The 19218-nt window shown below is 45.2% G+C and overlaps 1 protein-coding gene and 1 long non-coding RNA gene across 14 annotated transcripts in view; one reads left to right on the top strand and one right to left on the bottom strand.

Annotated features, from left to right (window-relative positions):
- The window catches only part of LOC137525100 (uncharacterized), a 34407-nt gene extending 27569 nt beyond the window's left edge, over positions 1–6838 (bottom strand). The window contains exon 1 of the long non-coding RNA XR_011022862.1: positions 6454–6838. This is a non-coding gene — a long non-coding RNA (uncharacterized lncRNA). The remainder of the gene's footprint in view (positions 1–6453) is intronic.
- The window catches only part of LOC137525097 (histamine N-methyltransferase A-like), a 345938-nt gene that overhangs the window by 218971 nt on the left and 107749 nt on the right, over positions 1–19218 (top strand). Inside the window, exon 1 of one of the 13 annotated variants that reach the window (XM_068245910.1) lies at positions 9731–9830. The exons of the other annotated variants lie outside the window; for them this stretch is intronic. The gene's annotated coding sequence lies outside the window, so the exon portion shown is untranslated. Of the gene's footprint in view, positions 1–9730; positions 9831–19218 lie in introns of those variants that run through there. 13 annotated transcript variants of the gene reach the window in all.

Here is a 19218-nt window from a genome sequence, read left to right as displayed (position 1 = left end):
AATTGCAATCAAACATTTCAAGTGCAAGTTGTAATAAAAATAATGTAATATATACGTGACTGTATTTCTCTGTGTGTATGTGTGTGAGTAAAGGCTGGTGCGCACCTAGAGAGCTTCTGAGCGCTTTTCAAAACGTTAGCGCTTTGAAAAGCGCTTCGCTAATGTTTTTCTATGGATTGGATCACGCCAGAGCGATGTGATTTTTAGAGAAATGCAAATGCGAGTCCTGCAGAATTTTTCAGTCGATTCAGCCTCAGTGTTAAGTATAGGAGAGTTGGAAAAATACTCTAAAAAGCGCTGAACAGATCGCTTTTTTTATTGGTACAGTTGTTGACTTTTAGGTCAAACTGTAAAAGAAACCCCCAAAAAACGCTACACCAAAACGCTCCATAAATCGCTAGGCACATGCCTGAAATCACTTTGAAAAAACTCTTCAAAAAACACCTAGCGTTTGCAATTATGCTAGCGCTTTTTGGTGTGCAACGTGTGTGTGTGTGTGTGTGTTATATTTTTTGTTCCCCAGCCAGTTCAAGATCAGAGTGTGGTTTAAAAAAAATAAGCAATTTTACAAGTGGACACTGAGGCCTCGTTTTGTTATTTTTGACACGATTTTTATTTCCGATTCCCGGCACTTGGGTGGGAGTTGCGTTTTTGTGAAAAGCGCTTTTCCCGAGCGTTTTTTTAATTCACTCCCTGACACAAGTCAGGAAGTGAACTCTTTGACCCGGAAAAGAATAAACACAATGGCCTCGATTCATAAAGCATTACCTCATGCGGTAATGCTGAAAACAGCAGACTTTACCGACCACTTAGCAAAATGTCAATTCATAAAGGCTGTTACCGCATGAAAAGCTGACATTCCCGACGAGGGAGCTAAATTACCGACTTGGCTGCAGTTACCGACAACACATGTCAGTAAATTGTCAGCAAATGTCAATTCATAAAGCCTTCAACATGCGGTAAGCCTGGCGGTAGTTACCGACACCTCTGGTGAGGTCTTAACAAGTTACCGACAGCTCTGGCAGCTCTGATTAATGCAAAGTGCAGAGATCCGAAAGTCTGTTTGATTCATCTGTGGAGAGAGCCGGAGAGACGTCTGTGTGAATCATTTCAGCAGGCAGGGAAAGACTGTGTGACTCATCTGTCTGAGTCATCAGTGGAAAGAGTCGGCTGTGTGAGTAATTTCTGCAGGCAGGGAAAGACTGTGTGACTCATCTGTCTGAGTCATCAGTGGGAGAGCCAGAGAGAGCCGTCTGTGTGATTCATTTCTGCAGGGCAAAGAGGGAATCGGGACACTGCTCTACTCTACCGCTCAATGGGCTGCGGTAATTTACCGACCTCCAAGGGCAGCTGGGGAAATCTTTATGAATTAGCACACAGACCGGGAAAATACCGAGTGCGGTATTTTCCCGACAAGATTTTTGTTATCGCACTGCTGTTTATGAATCGAGGCCAATGTATTTATTCTTAATAACGAGAACGCAATCGCTGCAGAAAGCAATTTTTAGTGCGTTTTGCGTTTTTCCTATACCTTCCATTGAGGCGGGATCACCTCAAAAATGGTACAGGCAGCGCTTTGCAAAGCAGATCGGAAACGAACCGCTCAGCTGTGAACTCTCTCTGAGGCCTAGTGCACACCAGAGCGGTTCGATTGCGTTTTTAGGAACGCTTGCGGCTGAGGAAACGCTTGGGTAATGTATTTCAATGGGCTGGTGCGCACCAGAGCGGGTCGGTTTTAGCTGAAACGCAAACTCCCGGGCTGCAGCATTTTTGGGATTTCGGAGGCGTTTCTGCCTCCAATGTTAAGTATAGGAAAAACGCAAAACGCTTGATAACACGCCAGATCAGCGCGGTTTTCCAGGTGTTTTTGTTACAGTAGCTGTTCAGTAACAGCTTTACTGTAACAATATCTGTAATCTTCTACACAAAAACGCTACCAAAAACGCTTCACTTTAAGTAAAAAGCGCTACACAAAACCGCAAAACGCTTCATAATAAGAAAAAATGCTTCAAAAACCGCTAGCGGTTTGCGGATCTGCTATCGGTTTTTGGTGTGCACTAGGCCATAGAGAATCATTGTACAAGCGCTTTCAGGGCGATTTTGAAAATCACCAGCACTTACAAATATCACAAAACGCCTCCAGTGTGACCGAGCCCTGAAAGTGAGGTGGCTGGGAGTGCTGCTAAATTTGTTTTAAGGGAGCTGCCTGCACTCTGAAAAGCTCATAATCTATTCCTTACCATAGTCATAACCTGTCAGTGCTATATAAATCCTATACAATAAAATCTAACGGTCCCTGCGTCATCCACTTTTACTGTATGTCCGTCTGTGTTTTTTTTGTACTGCACATGTGCAGCCGTTTTTAAACGGGCTTAGGTAGACTAGTTCATAATAATATGGTAGGACATCTCCTGCAGCACTTTAGAGTACATAGTTACGCCAGCACAATCACAAGCGCTGAGCACTTTTGTAAGAGCTTTTCCCTGTGCTTTCAGAGAAATTTTCAGTTTGAAAAGTGCTTGCTAAGTGCTTTTGTGTAGCTTATATTTTTTTTTTTTTTTTTTACTTCCTGACTTCCTGATGTCTTCCTGATGTCAACCAGGTAGTGAACTGCATGCCCACAGATAGCGTGAATGATCCGCCCACACAGTTGCATGCCCACAGACAGTGGCGTAGCTATGAATCTCGGGGCCCGGGTGCGAGATTTACATTGGGGCCCCCCAAGAACTCTATACGTAGCAATTGATACGGCGCAACAAAACCTGCCAAGGTCATCTACAGTGTCAGAGGTGCCAGAAGGGGATGGGGAACAGCTTGTTAATGATTAATACCATTCAAAGCATCTATAGAAGTGATCATTACCAACACAGGACCAATAAACAGCTTATACTTTGGTTTAGGAAGGGCCCCATGGGGCCCCGATGCGGTCGCTACCTCTGCAACCCCTATTGCTACGCCCCTGCCCACAGATAGCATGAATGATCCGCCCACACTCTCTGCATGCATGGGCACCACTGCTTTCCTTTAAACAGACATAACACTTGGCAGAAAAGGAAGACTCTTCAATATCCATGTCTTCACCGACATTTTTGCTTTGTTCATCGTGAATTGCATTGTGTCATTGGTATCTGGTGCCATAGCCTTCGTGTCCTCTACCGGATGTTCTGTTTCTTCCAGCGTTTTTACACTTTCTATTATATTCTCCAGTTCTTCTTCTGTTTGTACACCTTGTAAAACATCTTGAGGTAGGTAAGATGTTGTGAGATCCACTTTAACTTTGCAGCCAAAGAAAGCTTCGTATGCATGCCTTGTCTGTAACGATTGCGGAATTATTTCATTGGTCAGCGCACAGGACACGCGCTGACACAGCGGAAATCCTCCACAAGCGTGTAATTAGTCAGAACCCAGCTTGGGTGCTATGCACCTGTAGAGGGCAATTCCCCCCGGCAGATGGAGCTGTGGAGTGCAGACGAGCACAGCCTCTGCACAGCCACAGATGCTAGACGGGAATTGTACGAGTAGAAGCAATGCAGGGCAAGATCGACCTTAAAGAGAGAGAACACAGAGACAGAATGTATGTGTGTCCACCAATCTAGTCGCCACCCAGCGACGGTGAACACACAACAACGGAAATGAAGTGGGAATGCAATCGCAAGTGTAGCGATTGCCAAAAGTGACACAAGACCGATCTAGACTGAACACAAGTGTAGAGAAAGAACACAGAGACAGAATGTATGTGTGTCCACCAATCTAGTCGCCACCCAGCGACAGTGAACACACAACAACGGAAACAAAGTGGGGACGCAATCGCAAGAGTAGTGATTGCCAATAGTGACACAAGACCGAACTAGACAGAACACAAGTGTAGCAATAAAGACACAGCAAACAACAACGATCAGAACATCAAGGAAAATAACAAACGCTAGCTAAACACGAACACTGCACTCATTCGCAACAGCGAACGCGTTTAAGACACGATCACCGCGCGTTAGGTGCCCAGTGATAAGCGTGCCACCCTAACTAACCAATGAAACACAAACATGATATAGAGAACGCGAACGCTTGCTAAACGGTTACCTCACCGAGCCTACAGCAAGCGTTCGTACCAGACAAGACAGACAGATGGGGCCACCAGTAGCAACCGCTGCTCTAGCCAGCACCCCTAAAGCGGAATACAGAAGGAACCACAGCTGCTACCGCTAGAGCGGATGCGATCCAGACCTACCAACAGATGGGGCTACCAGTAGCAACCGCTGCTCTGGTTAGCACCCCTAAGGCAGAATACAGAAGGAAGCACTGCCACTACCACTAGGGCGAATGCAATCCAGACAGATGGAGCAGCCAGTAGAAACCACAGCTCTGGCCTACACTCCCAGACAGACAGAACGATTTCCTGTCGACCGCTGCTGGCGACAAGACAATCGCAACAGAGAGACAGAACAAGGCAATACAGATAATACAACCTGACTGCACTAGAAGGGATGCCTAGTGCAGTCCCAAGGAATACTCTAAAATAATCTTTAGCAAACAATAGCAAGGCTGACACTCCAGGAGAGTTTAGCAGGAACAAACCATCATGACCAGCAAGGAATTCTGGGAGCAACAGGTATTTATATTGCAAGTCATCAAAGGAGGCAGCTAAGCAATCTGCATGACAAGAAAATGCAAATTCCTCACCAGCAGAGCAACTCTGAAACTTGCAAAGCGAAGACAGGTCTCCTTTCCAGAGACCTGCAACACTCAGACCCAAAGAATGGACAAGCAGACAGACAGCTGAGCAGATCATTACATTGTCACCATGGTGATAACTCTAGAAACAGCTCAGAAGAGTTATTAACTACTTCGCATCCAGACTTTGTTTTCCCCTTATTGACCAGAGCAATTTTGACGTTTTGGCTATGTCCCTTTTTAATCAGCCATAACTTTATCCCTACTCACGACACCTAAATGATCTAGGTATCGTTTTTTTGAGGACAAACTAGACTTTCATTGGCGGGTATTTTGTCCCTAAAAAAGTTTTCTATGCATTTTAATGGGAAAAAGAGGGGAAAAATGAAAAAAATGCATTTTTGCTCATTTTTTATCAATTCCAGTTTAAAAATAAAAAGTGCCACAGAAGATAAAAACATGTCACCAGTATTCTGTCCCCCAGTATAGATAGCAAAATGTGTCCCGAGTATCAGACACCCCCCCCCCCAACCTATAGCCAGATGTGTCCCCAATATCAGTCACCCCCAGTATAGCCCGATGTGTCCTCTGTTTGGCACCTCCCAGTATAGATAGACAGATGTATCCCCAGGATTACTGCCCCTCATTATAACTAAATGTGTCCCCAGGAATAGTGGTTCCCCATTATAGCCAGATGCGCCCTCAGGATTAGCGGGTGCACCCTGGATTAGGCCCCCCCCCCACCATTATAGCCAGATCTGCCCCCAGTATAAAATTATGCACATTAAATAAAATTGTATCCCCTCTTACTTTATCCCCCCCCCCCCAGCTGCACATTTTACCCTCCACCAGGGGTTCAACAACCCCCATAAGGGCCAGCCAGATGTCCCACCCCCCACCCAGGCAGCCCCCTCGGTGGCCAGATCTGTTAAAAAAAAAAAGGATTAGAAAGCAGCTTGACTCACCTTTTCCTGTTCCAGCGATCAGCCTGCAGCCCAAGCCTCCGATCGCCGCTCTGCACGCAGCCCTGTGATGCCGGTTACAGGGTCCCGGCTTGATGACGTCATCACTCGGCTATTCAGCATCACAGGGCTGCGTGCAGAGCGGCGATCGCAGGCTTGGGCTGCAGGCTGATCGCTGGAACAGGAAAAGGTGAGTCAGGCTGCTTTCTAATCCTTTTTTTTTTTTTTAACAGATCTGGCCACCGAGGGGAGAGATGAAGGCTCACCGCTGTTTGCTACAGCGGTAATCGTTCATCCGCGGGGGGGTTACTAATTGGCTACAAGGGAACATTTTCCCTTTCACCAATTAGTATTACAGCTGTTAGTGCCGGGAGGTGCGCTCTGAAGCACACCTGTTCCTGCACAACAGGGCTGCAAGCAGGTCAGTATATCTACGTCGCTGTGGCTTGGAGAGAGCCACAGCTGACGTAGATATACTGTATCAAAGGACAAAGAGGTTAAAGACAAGAGATAAGCTTAGTGAATTGAGGCCATTGTGTGAAAAGCAGGTATTCTATAGAATGCCTAGGCAATCACTAACAAGACTACCGTATTCTATACTCTGCCAGTTTACCTTCCTGCATTGTATAGAATGCCTAGGAAATATATGTAACGACACACGCATTGTATACATTGCCTAGGTATTCTATAGAATGCCTGCTTTCAAACTTTGCCTGTAACATATGATATATACTCAACAGAACATTACCTCAGAGAGATCATAACACTTCATCGCGCAACATTGCCATTAAAACTCATAAATGTATTCAAATATCGCACTCACGTTATCCAGAAGCAGTACAGAGCATCAATTTTTACAGCGGGCTCTCCCCCGCGCGGTCTCCCAGTATCACTCCACGTCCAAGCCGCTCCAACTCGCTTTGCTAGCGTGAATTACTTGTGGGTACCATCGCTAGAGAATCTGCCCTACTAGTTTCATCATACATCGCATGATGATAGCAGTAAAAATGTTTCTGTACCGTGTTAGCCAAACAATTTATGTAGGTAGAAAAAAATCAGTCTTGTAAAAGTAATACCTTTTAATGGCTAACTGATAAAGTTAAATAATGCAAGCTTTCTGGGATCTAGTCCCCTTCTTCAGGCATATTTCCAGATGTAAGCTGAAGTAAAACACTGATACAGGTAAATACTAGTAAACACGAAGATGGCAGTTGTGCTGGTTACTGTTTAGCAGTTAGATGTCAGGTGATTAGCAGGCTGGAGCCAGTGAGCTCATGCAAGCAAACATGAAATCTAGCAGGTTTCTGAAGATCATGAAGCCGAGTCAATCATGTTACATAAGGAGTCATGAATCCCGTTCCACAATTTAGACCTTCTGTTAATGTCTTAAACATTTTCATACATTTGTACTCAGAAATCTTTCTTGCTTGTTCATTTTTGAAGTTACCTTTAAAGAAAACCTCATCTGAAAATTAATTCAACATAAACATACACAAGTCATACTTACCTCCTGTGTAGTCTAATACTCAATCTCTTTTTCCTCTCCTGCATCCTGTTTGTCCACTATGATCAATGGAAATCTCCATTCTCCATTTTGAAAATGGCCATTACCCCATAACAGCTTTCTGGTCAGCACACTGTTAAACTGTAACATCGCCCACTTGAGCCATAGGGAAACATGGACTTTATCTGGCACGTCAGTTGTCCTCTCAGCTAAAACTGACATCAACTGATATATAACTGACAGCAACTGATCTATTTCAGTTCTGACAAAATGTTGTCAGAACTGGAAAGGATCGATGTCAGAAGAAAATGGTGAGCTTCTGAGAAGAACTGATGGCAAACCAACTATGTAATGTTCATTTGAAGTTACCTCATGTTTTTGTTTTAAATAATTTTACTCAGTTCAGGTTCCCTTTAAGAATAAGTACTTTGAGATCTTGCATGATGTGTCCTGGTTCACAGAAGTGTTGGCCCACTGGTGTGTCTATTTTACCCTCATTAATTTTAAAGCGGTGATGGTTCATTCTTGTGCGCAGTTTTTATACTGTTTCTCCTATATAGATTCCTCTTGAGGGGCATTTCATGCAGCGTATCATGTATACCACATTGGATGACTCACAGGAAAATTGGTCTGATATTTGATGATATTTGGCTTGTGCACAAGATATAAGGGCTGGTCTCACAACTTGTGTTATGTGCCTGGACTTTCTGGTATAGATATTGCACTTCTGATAATCATTTGTCTCAAATTGGAAAGTTGTCTGAAAGCAAGCAGTGGTAAATCAGGAAAAACTTCCTTCAGACGTTTTTTGTGAAGTGTCGGTTGCAGGGCTTTTGATATCTTCCTCAGCATCTTTAATCTTGGGTTGTAGGTGACCACTATTGGGACTCTGTGAAGGAAGTTTTTCCTGATTTACCACTGCTTGCTTTCAGACAACCTCCTAAATGGAGACAAATGATTATCAGAAGTGCATTATCTACACCAGACAGTCCAGGCACATTACCCTGCAATAACACAAGGTGTGAGACCTGCCCTTATATCTTGTGCACAAGCCAAATACAAATACCAAACTCACAGAAATATCATCAAATACCAGACCAATTTTCCTGTGAGTCATCCAATGTTGTATACATGATACGCTGCATGAAATGCCCCTTAAGAGGAATCTATATAGGAGAAACAAGACAAAAACTGCGCACAAGAATGAACCATCACCGATTTAAAATAATGAGGGTAAAATGGACACACCAGTGGGCCACCACTTCTGTGAACACAGCATGCAAGATCTCAAAGTACTTATTCTTACGGGTAACTTCAAAAATAAACAAGCAAGAAAGATTTCTGAGTACAAATTTATGAAAATGTTTAAAGAAAACCTGAACTGAAAATTAAAAGTCAAAATAAATATACACACGTCATGCATACCTCCTCTTTCTCCTCTCCTGCTTCCTGTTTGTCCACTGTGATCAAGGGAATTCTCTGTCCTCCATTTTGAAATTGGCCATTACCCCATAACAGCTTTCTGGTCAGCACACTGTTAGGCCTGGAACCCACTGAAAACCGCAAACGCAAAACGCAACCGCTAGCGTTTTGTCTGAGCGGTTTGCAAGCGGATTCATGCGCGTTTTGGGTTGTGTTTTGCAACATTGTATTTTTTTCCCCAGCGGGTGCCTAGCGTTTTGCGTTTTGCGTTTTTATCCTGATTGGTCCTGTGAATTATTTTTAATTTTGTTACAGTGTGCTGAACCGCAAAACGCTAGCAAAACCGCTCAGTTTAGGTTTTGCTGAGCGTTTCTGCTAGCGTTTCAATACTTTACATTGAAGCGCTAACGCTCCCAAAATGCTGCATGTCCTGCGTTTGCGTTTCTGGGAAACGCAAACGCTCCTGTGGAAGTTGCCCCATCCATTAACATCAGCTGAGCGTTTTGGCAAAACGCTAGCGTATCGCAGCGCTGCCAAAATGCTCAAAAAAACGCTCTTGTGGGTTCCAGCCCTTAAACTGTAACATCGTCCACTTGAGCCATAGGGAAACATGGACATTACCGGCCATGTCAGTTGTCCACTCAGCTATAACTGACAGCAAGTGATATATAACTGATAGCAACTGATATATTTCAGTTCTGACAAAATGTTGTCAGAACTGGAAGGGATCATTGTCGGATGAAAATGGTGAGCTTCTGAGAGGAACTGATGGCAAGGTAACTATGTAATGTTCATTTGAAGTTACCTCATGTGTTTATTTTAAATAATTTTACTCAGTACAGGTTTCATTTAAGACATTAACAGAAGGTCTAAATTGTGGAACGGGATTCATGACTCCTTATGTAACATGATTGACTTGACTTCATTATCTTCAGAAACCTGCTAGATTTCATGTTTGCTTGCATAAGCTCACTGGCTCCAGCCTGCTGATCACCTGACATCTAACTGCTAAACAGCAACCAGCACAACTGCCATCTACGTGTTTACTATTTCCCTGCATCAGTGTTTTACTTCAGCTAACATCTAGAAATATGCCTGAAGAAGGGGACTAGATCCCAGAAAGCTTGCATTATTTAACTTTATCAGTTAGCCATTAGGGCTTAGGTATTACTTTTACAAGACTTTGATTTTTTCTACCATCATACATCACATGACTCATCAGGCCCCTATTTACAACCCAGGCCGGATTTATACTTTTCATGCCCCTAGGCCAAGTATGTTGTGACTCCCCTTTGTTGTGCTGCATTGCTCCTCCCATATGCAGCCCCCTCTTCCATGTGTATCCTACTATCCTCCATGTACAGCAACCCCTTTCTTTCTTTCATGTACAGCTTCCTTGAGCATCAGTTTCCCCTTTTCATGTGCTACTCCCCATTTTCACCCTCCTCTTTCATATGTAGTAACCCCTCTTTCATATCCAGGTGCCCCTTGACATGCAGCCGCCTGAGGCCAGGGCCTTTGTGGCCTTTCCAGAAATCCATCCATGTTTACAACTGATTGTTGTAAATAGGGGCCCGTAGTGAACAGCTGGGTTTGGAATAAAGGGTACAGGACTTCTGCACATGAGAGCTGGAGTCTGATGCTCTTGGAAGTGGGGACAGAAGAGGCGATAATGGGCTATGGCACATGGAGGCTGTACATAGAATACAGGGAGGTGGGTGTGGCACATGGAGGCTGTACATAGAATACAGGGAGGTGGGTGTGGCACATGGAGGCTGTACATAGAATACAGGGAGGTGGGTGTGGCACACGGAGGCTGTACATAGAATACAGGGAGGTAGGTGTGGCACACGGAGGCTGTACATAGAATACAGGGAGGTGGGTGTGGCACACGGAGGCTGTACATAGAATACAGGGAGGTGGGTGCGGCACACGGAGGCTGTACATAGAATACGAGGAGGTGGGTGCGGCACACGGAGGCTGTACATAGAATACAGGGAGGTGGGGGTGGCACACGGAGGCTGTACATAGAATACAGGGAGGTGGGTGTGGCACATGGAGGCTGTACATAGAATACAGGGAGGTGGGTGTGGCACATGGAGGCTGTACATAGAATACAGGGAGGTGGGTGTGGCACATGGAGGCTGTACATAGAATACAGGGAGGTGGGTGTGGCACATGGAGGCTGTACATAGAATATAGGGAGGTGGGTGTGGCACATGGAGGCTGTACATAGAATACAGGGAGGTGGGTGTGGCACATGGAGGCTGTACATAAAATACAGGGAGGTGGGTGTGGCACATGGAGGCTGTACATAGAATACAGGGAGGTGGCTGTGGCACATGGAGGCTGTATCTAGAGTACTCTGATAAGGCGTGTTAAACTGGACCCAAATAAAAAATACAAGATTTCAGAAATAAAATCTATTTTCTAAATTATAATAATAAATAGCAGCCTTTTTTCAGCTGCATGATGACAAATATAAAATATTTTACATTTAGTTGAGAAACCCCTCCCTTCCTTTCATATTGCCGGGACAGAATCCGGCAAACTGGTGGAGTAGATGGTGTCCGCCAATGGAGGAATTGCTAATGGCTGCCACCTGTATAACCCTAGTAATGAAAAGAGAAGGGTGAAAAGCATGCACTGAAATGCTCATAGGCTTGAATGAGTGTTTATTTATCTTTGTATGTGTGGTGCAACTAAATATTTTTAATTAAAAAAAATGTTTGGTTTGGGTCCGCTTTAACTTTGATGACGTGTGATATCTTTGATAAGGTTCTTTTCATAAGGTGTGATATCTTTTCATAAGGTGTGATATCTTTTCATAAGGTGTGATATCTTTTCATAAGGTGTGATATCTTTGATAAGGTGTGATATTTGAGTTATCACGGTTTAGTGAATGAAGCCCATGATAGGAACAGTAGAAGTGCTGTCTATGCACTTCTACCAATCTTGCGTGTCGCACACCAAACATGCTGCCAAAATGCGAGCGTATAGGTAAATGATGGGAATAAAGTTAAAAATTCAATTTAAACACATTTGTCAAGAAAAAATACATAGATTTTCACAGATCTGTACATCAGTCCTGAAAGAGGGACAGATGAGGAAGAAAGAGGGACAGAGAGACTGGGTTCCCAAAGGGGGCTAAGCTACAGATATAAGAATGTATACCACAAAATTAGAGCCAACTTTCACATTTCTTCCTTAGTAGCAGTTTTTCTCTAATTAACCGCTCCCGGACCAGCGCGGTTGAAATCTACGTCCTGCTTGTGGCTGCTTGGCTCTGACAGAATGTAGATTTCAACATCGCTGCTGCGCGGTCCCGCCCATCGTGCCACTCTGCCCCCGCTGCAATTCTCTCGCTCTGCCATCAATATCACTGCAGAGCTCTGTGAAGCAGGTCAGGAGCTGCTTTCATTGGCTCCTGATCGCGTGATCACTGTGAACCAATTGTGTTGGCTTACATTGATTGACAGGGTCAGGAGCAGGGGTCTAGTCCAGGATCAGGAGCAGGGGTCTAGTCCTGAGATAAGAGGTGAGTGGTCACGCTGCAGGATGTGGGCGTGGTCATGGGTGGGGCCAAATATACATGACCTTAGCAGCGGTGTAAAATGTCTGCCGGGGAATTTTGAGCTCTGCCGTAGTGTATCCCCCAAAATAGATGTAATCTGACAGCATTTCACCAAAAATACACGTAATCTGGCAGAGGTTCCTCCAAAATACAGATAATATGGCAGTGATTCCCCCAAAATAGACATAATCTGGAAGCAGTTCCCCAAAATACACGTAACCTGGCAGCGGATCACCCAAAATACACGTATCACCCAAAATACATGTAATCTGGCAGCAGTGGTCCCCCAACATATACAATCTGGCAGCAGTTCCCCAAAATACACATAATCTGGCAGCAGCGGTTCCCCAAAACTACAGATCTGACAGCAGTTCCCCCAAAATAGGTACCCCAGTATAGCTAGCCAGGTCTATAGGTTTTCCCTAGTATAAGTAGCCCTGTGTATAGTTGTCCCCAGAAAAGATAGCCAGGTGTATAGATGTCCACAGAATAGGTAGCCAGGTATATAGATGTCCCCAGAATAGGTGGCCACTGGCCAGGTGTATAGATAATCCCAGAATAGGTGGCCAGGTGTATAGATGTCACCAGAATAGGTAGCCAGGTCTATAGGTGTCCCCAGTATATGTAACCAGGTCTATAGGTGTCCCCAGAATAGTTAGCCAGATGTATAGGTGGCGCCAGTATATGTAGCTAGGTGTATAGGTGTCCCAGTATAGCCAGGTGTATAGGTGTCCGCAGTATATGTAGCCAGGTGTATAGGTGTCCCCAGTATAGCCAGGTGTATAGGTGTCCCCAGTATATGTAACCAGGTCTATAGGTGTCCCCAGAATAGTTAGCCAGATGTATAGGTGGCACCAGTATATGTGGTCAGGTGTATAGGTGTCCCCAGTATAGCCAGGTGTATAGGTGTCCCCAGTATATGTAGCCAGGTGTATAGGTGTCCCCAGTATAGCCAGGTGTATAGGTGCCCCCAGTATATGTAGCCAGGTGTCCCCAGAAGCAGGGGTGGCAGCACAGTGAAGGCGGAGTGGTGGACACAGCGGTGGGGAAGGGGGAACATCTCCCCCCCTCCTTCCCTCTCCTTGGGGCTCCCCCTCCCTCGCCCCCCCCCCTCCAGAACTAAACATTTGTGGCTGGCAGCGGGCATCAGCGGGCGGGACTTACCTCCTTCTCGTTGCCGCTAGTCTGGTCTGGTCTAGACCAGAGCAGCGGCATGCAGAACTTCTTCTGGCTCTTGGAATGAGGATGAGATAAGTCCCGCCCGCTGATGCCTACTGCCAGCCGCTGCACATGTTTAGTTCTGGAGAGGAGAACGAGGGAGGGTGAGCCCCAAGGTGATGGAAGGGGGGAGAGACGTCCCCCCTTCCCCACCGCTGTGCCCACCACTTCCCCTTCACTGCGCTGTCTCCCCTCCACATGTTAGGGAGGGCGACGTCCACTCTCCAAAAAAAGTAGGTGGACGTTGTCACGCAGGACTTGACCCCTAGTCAGAAGCCAATGAAAACAGCTCTTGACCGGCGCACAGCACTCTGCCGTCATAGCGAAGGGGTTAAGCAGTATATTTAACATAGTTCAAGGCTTCCCTGCACTTTCTTTCCTAAATAAGAATTTTCATCAAACTTCCCTACTGACTCGCCTACCCCTCTAGCAACAAGGCGCTCATGTGTCAGCCCGATGCATGCTGGGATTGTAGTTCACAGCTAGTAATCTGCAACAAGAGGAGGTCGACAGAACTTTAATAGCAGCAGCCTCAGCTTCAAAACAGGGTGTAGCTAATATTATATACTGTAGCCGACTGACTGGAAAGTTGCCAAGTAGAAGAGAAACTGCTTGCAGTGAAGAAGGTACTGTTTTTTGGGGGGGTTTTTTAATGTTTATTTTAATAATTTATTCTATAGGGGCAGCTCCATTCAATCGGCTATTGAGCGCCCGACAGGAAATTAGGGCACCTGAGAAATTGCGGTTGCAGGGATTGTGTTAAAAAAAGTTTTCGTTTACAGAATAAGGTTTACAAATTCGTTTTGACTTTTGGTTTTACTTACGGTATTTTTTCGTTTTTTAAATTTTGCTTTCAGGAGTGTAACAAGTAAATTTTCGTTTACACTTATTTTATGGTTTTAAAATTCAATTTCATACGTATAATGCTTAAATAATGTTTTCAACCTTATTGTATTAGTATTGCATCGCTTTTGGTATTAACCTTGTTTTCAGAATTACAATGCGTCGATTATAGATTTCAGTTTTTTTATCTTACTAATATATATAGCTTTTAATATTACTGTTATTTTAAGATTTTTAATGCGTGCAGGATTGTAAGGCTATTTATTCTACTATACATAACTTTTTCTATTTATAATATTTTTAATGTGTATGTGATTTAAGGCTATTGATTCTATAAAACAATATATAAATTATTCTATGCATGTTATTTGTAGTGAAGTATTTTAAGGATTAAATATATTATTGTTTATATGTGTGTAAGGGTGTTTGTGCAGGGGGATATTTAGGCACCACCAGGTGGGTGGTTAGGGTTAGGCACTACCAGGGGGGTGGTTAGGGTTAGGCACCACCAGGGGGGTGGTTAGGGTTAGGCACTACCAGGGGGGTGGTTAGGGTTAGGCACCACCAGGGGGGTGGTTAGGGTTAGGCACCACCAGGGGGGTGGTTAGGGTTAGGCACCACCAGGGGGGTGGTTAGGGTTAGGCACCACCAGGGGGGTCTAGGGGTTCGGGATAGGCACAGGGAGGGTTCTGTGTGAGAGTAGCGTTAGGTATAGTTACAGTACAATATTACTAAGTACAATTATTACAGTACAGTTTATTAAATTATGTATATTTCCATGAAGGGGGTGGGGGGGCTAGGGGTTAGGGAGAGATCTGTGTGAGAGTACAGTTAGGTATGCTTGCAGTAAAATACCTGTAATATCTACAACTTATGATTTCGGCTATATCCCGCGCCCTTTTTTCCAGACGCCCTTTTTATATGTACGCGAGTGCTGCATACGTTGGCTGTATATAGAATACAGAGAGGTGGGTGGACAGATGTTCCTGAAAGGGAAATGAGAGGGGCGGCTGAAAGAAATACTATGGTAGAAGAGGTGTACACAAGACAGTTGGCCTATGGGAACCAATAGGTCATTTATTTATTGTATTTATAAAACACCAACATATCCCGCAGCGCTGGACATTAAAGTGACCATACATCAGAAAACTTTGCGGCCGATCGACCATCCAGTTGATTATTATAATCGGAATGGATGAAAATTGTTGCCGCCAAGTGCATGCCCAACCGACAAGGCGACCAATTTTGGGACGGAAATTGGTCTCATGGTCGATCACGTATGCTGCAAGATGTCGGGCTGAAGTTGTTTGGTCGGGTGTGTGGCGGTACAGTGGCAGATTTTGGAACGAGCGGAGAAGTTGCCGCTGCAATGTATAAGTGTGCCCGGTGTGTGCATGTATACATTACCTGTCCTGTAGCAACCTCCGTGCGGTGTCTGTCCATCTCACCGGGCAGCCGCATAGTGCTAGCGGTGCATAGTGTCTGACATCAGAGCGCTATGCGCCGCTAGCGTGTATGCGGCTGCCCGGCGAGATGGACGGACACCATCTGCTACAGGACAGGTAATGTATAAATCAGAATCAGAATCAGAATCTTTATTTTCGCCAAGCACGACTGGGTCGTGCCTGGAATTGGTCTTGGCAGGATACAGGTAGGATAGGGTACACAGAATACATCAGAAAGGATCAACACTATATCAGACATTTCATACAGAGAAAACATACAAGCAAAAACAATGCTCAATTTTTGTATAGTTACACCACACTAAAGTTATTCACTGGGCTTGGCGCTGCTATGCACGGGCATAGCAATAGGGGGTGCAGAGGTTGCGACCGCATCGGGGCCCTTGGGCCATAGGGGCGCCGAAGGGCCCTCTCTCAACTACAGTATTAGCTCTCTATTGGTCCTGTGCAGGTAAAAATCACTTCTATAGATACTCTTAATCGTGGTAATCATTAGCAAGCTGTTCCCCATCCCCTTCTTGCACCTCTGACACTGTAGTTGCCATTGGCACGTTTTGGTGGGCCATATCAATTGTTATGTATGGAGTGCTTGGGAGGGGGGGCGCCCAATGTAAAACTTGCATCGGGGCCCACATCTCCTTAGCTACGCCACTGCTGCTATGGATATGTGTGACGGCAAAACATGATGACGCTGTGGTGGGGAGTGCGTGGAGAGAGTTTAGTGAGTTTACAGCTGCGGGGAAGAAGCTGTTTCTGTGTCTAGTGGTCCTGGTGTAGATGGACCGATACCTCCGGCCCAGAGGAAGCTGGCTGAAAAAATGGTTGCCTGGGTGCGAGGGGTCATTTGCAATCCTCAAAGCTCTAGAGCTCAGCCTTGAGTGGTAGAGGAGGTCCAGAGCGGGTAGCGGTTTTCCTATACAGGATCTTCTCAAAAAATTAGCATATTGGGATAAAGTTCATTATTTTCTGTAATGTACTGATAAACATTAGACTTTCATATATTTTAGATTCATTACACACAACTGAAGTAGTTCAAAGACTTTTATTGTTTTAATACTGATTATTTTGGCATACAGCTCATGAAAACCCAAAATAACTATCTCAAAAAATTAGCATATCACGAAAAGGTTATCTAAACGAGCTATTAACCTAATCATCTGAATCAACTAATTAACTCTAAACACCTGCAAAAGATTCCTGAGGATTTTAAAACTCCCAGCCTGGTTCATTACTCAAAACCGCAATCATGGGTAAGACTGCCGACCTGACTGCTGTCCAGAAGGCCATCATTGACGCCCTCAAGCAAGAGGGTAAGACACAGAAAGAAATTTCTGAACGAATAGGCTGTTCCCAGAGTGCTGTATCAAGGCACCTCAGTGGGAAGTCTGTGGGAAGGAAAAAGTGTGGCAGAAAACGCTGCAGAACGAGAAGAGGTGACCGGACCCTGAGGAAGATTGTGGAGAAGGACCAATTCCAGACCTTGGGGGACCTGCGGAAGCAGTGGACTGAGTCTGGAGTAGAAACATCCTGAGCCACCGTGTACAGGTGTGTGCAGGAAATAGGCTACAGGTGCCACACTGCCACATTCCCCAGGTCAAGCCACTTTTGAACCAGACAAGCGGCAGAAGTGCCTGACCTGGGCTACAGAGAAGCAGCACTGGACTGTTGCTCAGTGGTCCAAAGTACTTTTTCGGATGAAAGCAACATTTGCACGTCATTCGGAAATCAAGGTGCCAGAGTCTGGAGGAAGACTGGGGAGAGGGAAATGCCAAAATGTCTGAAGTCCAGTGTCAAGTACAGGTCAGGCGCTTCTGCCGCTGTTTCTCGTTCAAAAGTGGCTTTATCTGGGGAATGCGGCACCTGTAGCCCATTTCCTGTACATGCCTGTACACGTTGGCTCTGGATGTTTCTACTCCAGACTCAGTCCACTGCTTCCACAGGTCCCCCAAGGTCTGGAATCGGTCCTTCTCCACAATCTTCCTCAGAGTCCGGTCACCTCTTTTTGTTGTGCAGCGTTTTCTGCCACATTTTTTCCTTCCCACAGACTTCCCACTGAGGTGCCTTGATACAGCACTCTGGGAACAGCCTATTCGTTCAGAAATTTCTTTCTGTGTCTTACCCTCTTGCTTGAGGGTGTCAATGATGGCCTTCTGGACAGCAGTCAGGTCGGCAGCAGGGGCGTAGCAATAGGGGTTGCAGAGGTTGCGACCGCATCGGGGCCCTTGGGCCAGAGGGGCCCCAAAGGGCCCTTCCTTAACTACAGTATTAGCTCTCTACTAGTCCTGTGCTCATAATAATCACTTCTATAGATACTTTGAACAGTGGTAATCATTAACAAACAGCTCCCCATCCTCTTCTTGCACCTCTGACACTGTAGTTGCCATTGGCAGGTTTTGGTGCACCAAATCAATTGTGATGTATAGAGTGCTTGGGGGGCCCCGTTGTAAAACTTGCATCGGGGCCCACAGCTCCTTAGCTACGCCACTGGTCGGCAGTCTTACCCATGATTGCGGTTTTGAGTAATGAACCAGGCTGGGAGTTTTAAAAGCCTCAGGAATCTTTTGCAGGTGTTTAGAGTTAATTAGTTGATTCAGATGATTAGGTTAATAGCTCGTTTAGAGAACCTTTTCGTGATATGCTAATTTTTTGAGATAGGAATTTTGGGTTTTCATGAGCTATATGCCAAAATCATCAATATTAAAACAATAAAAGGCTTTGAACTACTTCAGTTGTGTATAATGAATCTAAAATATATCAAAGTCTAAGGCCTCGTTCAGACTATACGCGCTGCCGTGCGCATTTTGGCAGCGCGTATAGTGTGCGACACGCAAGAACGGTAGAAGGGCATAGACAGCCCTTCTACCGTTCCCATCATATGCGCTGCGTGGCAGCGCGATTGCGCTATCGCGTGCTGCACGCATTTTTGGGAATCGCAGCGCAGATCCCATTCATTGTAATGAATGGGATCTGCAGCGCAGCGCATAGGAGCGCAGATGGCGTGCGATCGGACGCGTTGCGTTCCAATCGCACAGCCATCTGCGCTAAATGATGTGAACGAGGCCTAAAGTTTATCAGTACATTACAGAAAATAATTAACTTTATCACAATATGCAATTTTTTTGAGAAGATCCTGTAATTCTCTCCGCTGATCTGATGACTCTCTGTAATTTGTGTCTGTCGCTGGCGTAGGAGCTGGCATACCAGACTAGGATGGAAGAGCAGAGGACAGATGCAATTGTAGCAGAGTAGAAGCTGGTCAGAAGTTTCGGGGACATGCCGAACTTCTTCAGTTGGCGGAGAAAGAATAACCTCTGCTGGGCACACACCGGGAACACTCATACATTAGGGGGGCAGCGGCGGTGTTGACGCGGCAGGCTCAGTCGATTCCCTGAAGATTTCATGCTGGAATCAGCCTTTACTATATGGGCAGCTTGGACAAGAGACAAATTTTATCTCTAATCAGATTCAATTAGAGATAAATGTGTCTCTTTGTTGAATCTGCCCAATGCCCGTAATCGTCAGGTCTATGGGCACCTTTTAAGGTTACAAACAATGTTTAGGGGT

The sequence above is a fragment of the Hyperolius riggenbachi genome, chromosome 7, assembly GCF_040937935.1.
Source record: "Hyperolius riggenbachi isolate aHypRig1 chromosome 7, aHypRig1.pri, whole genome shotgun sequence".
Taxonomy (NCBI): domain Eukaryota; kingdom Metazoa; phylum Chordata; class Amphibia; order Anura; family Hyperoliidae; genus Hyperolius; species Hyperolius riggenbachi.
Note: the sequence above shows the minus strand (reverse complement) of the source record. Positions and strands in the feature narration are given on the sequence as shown.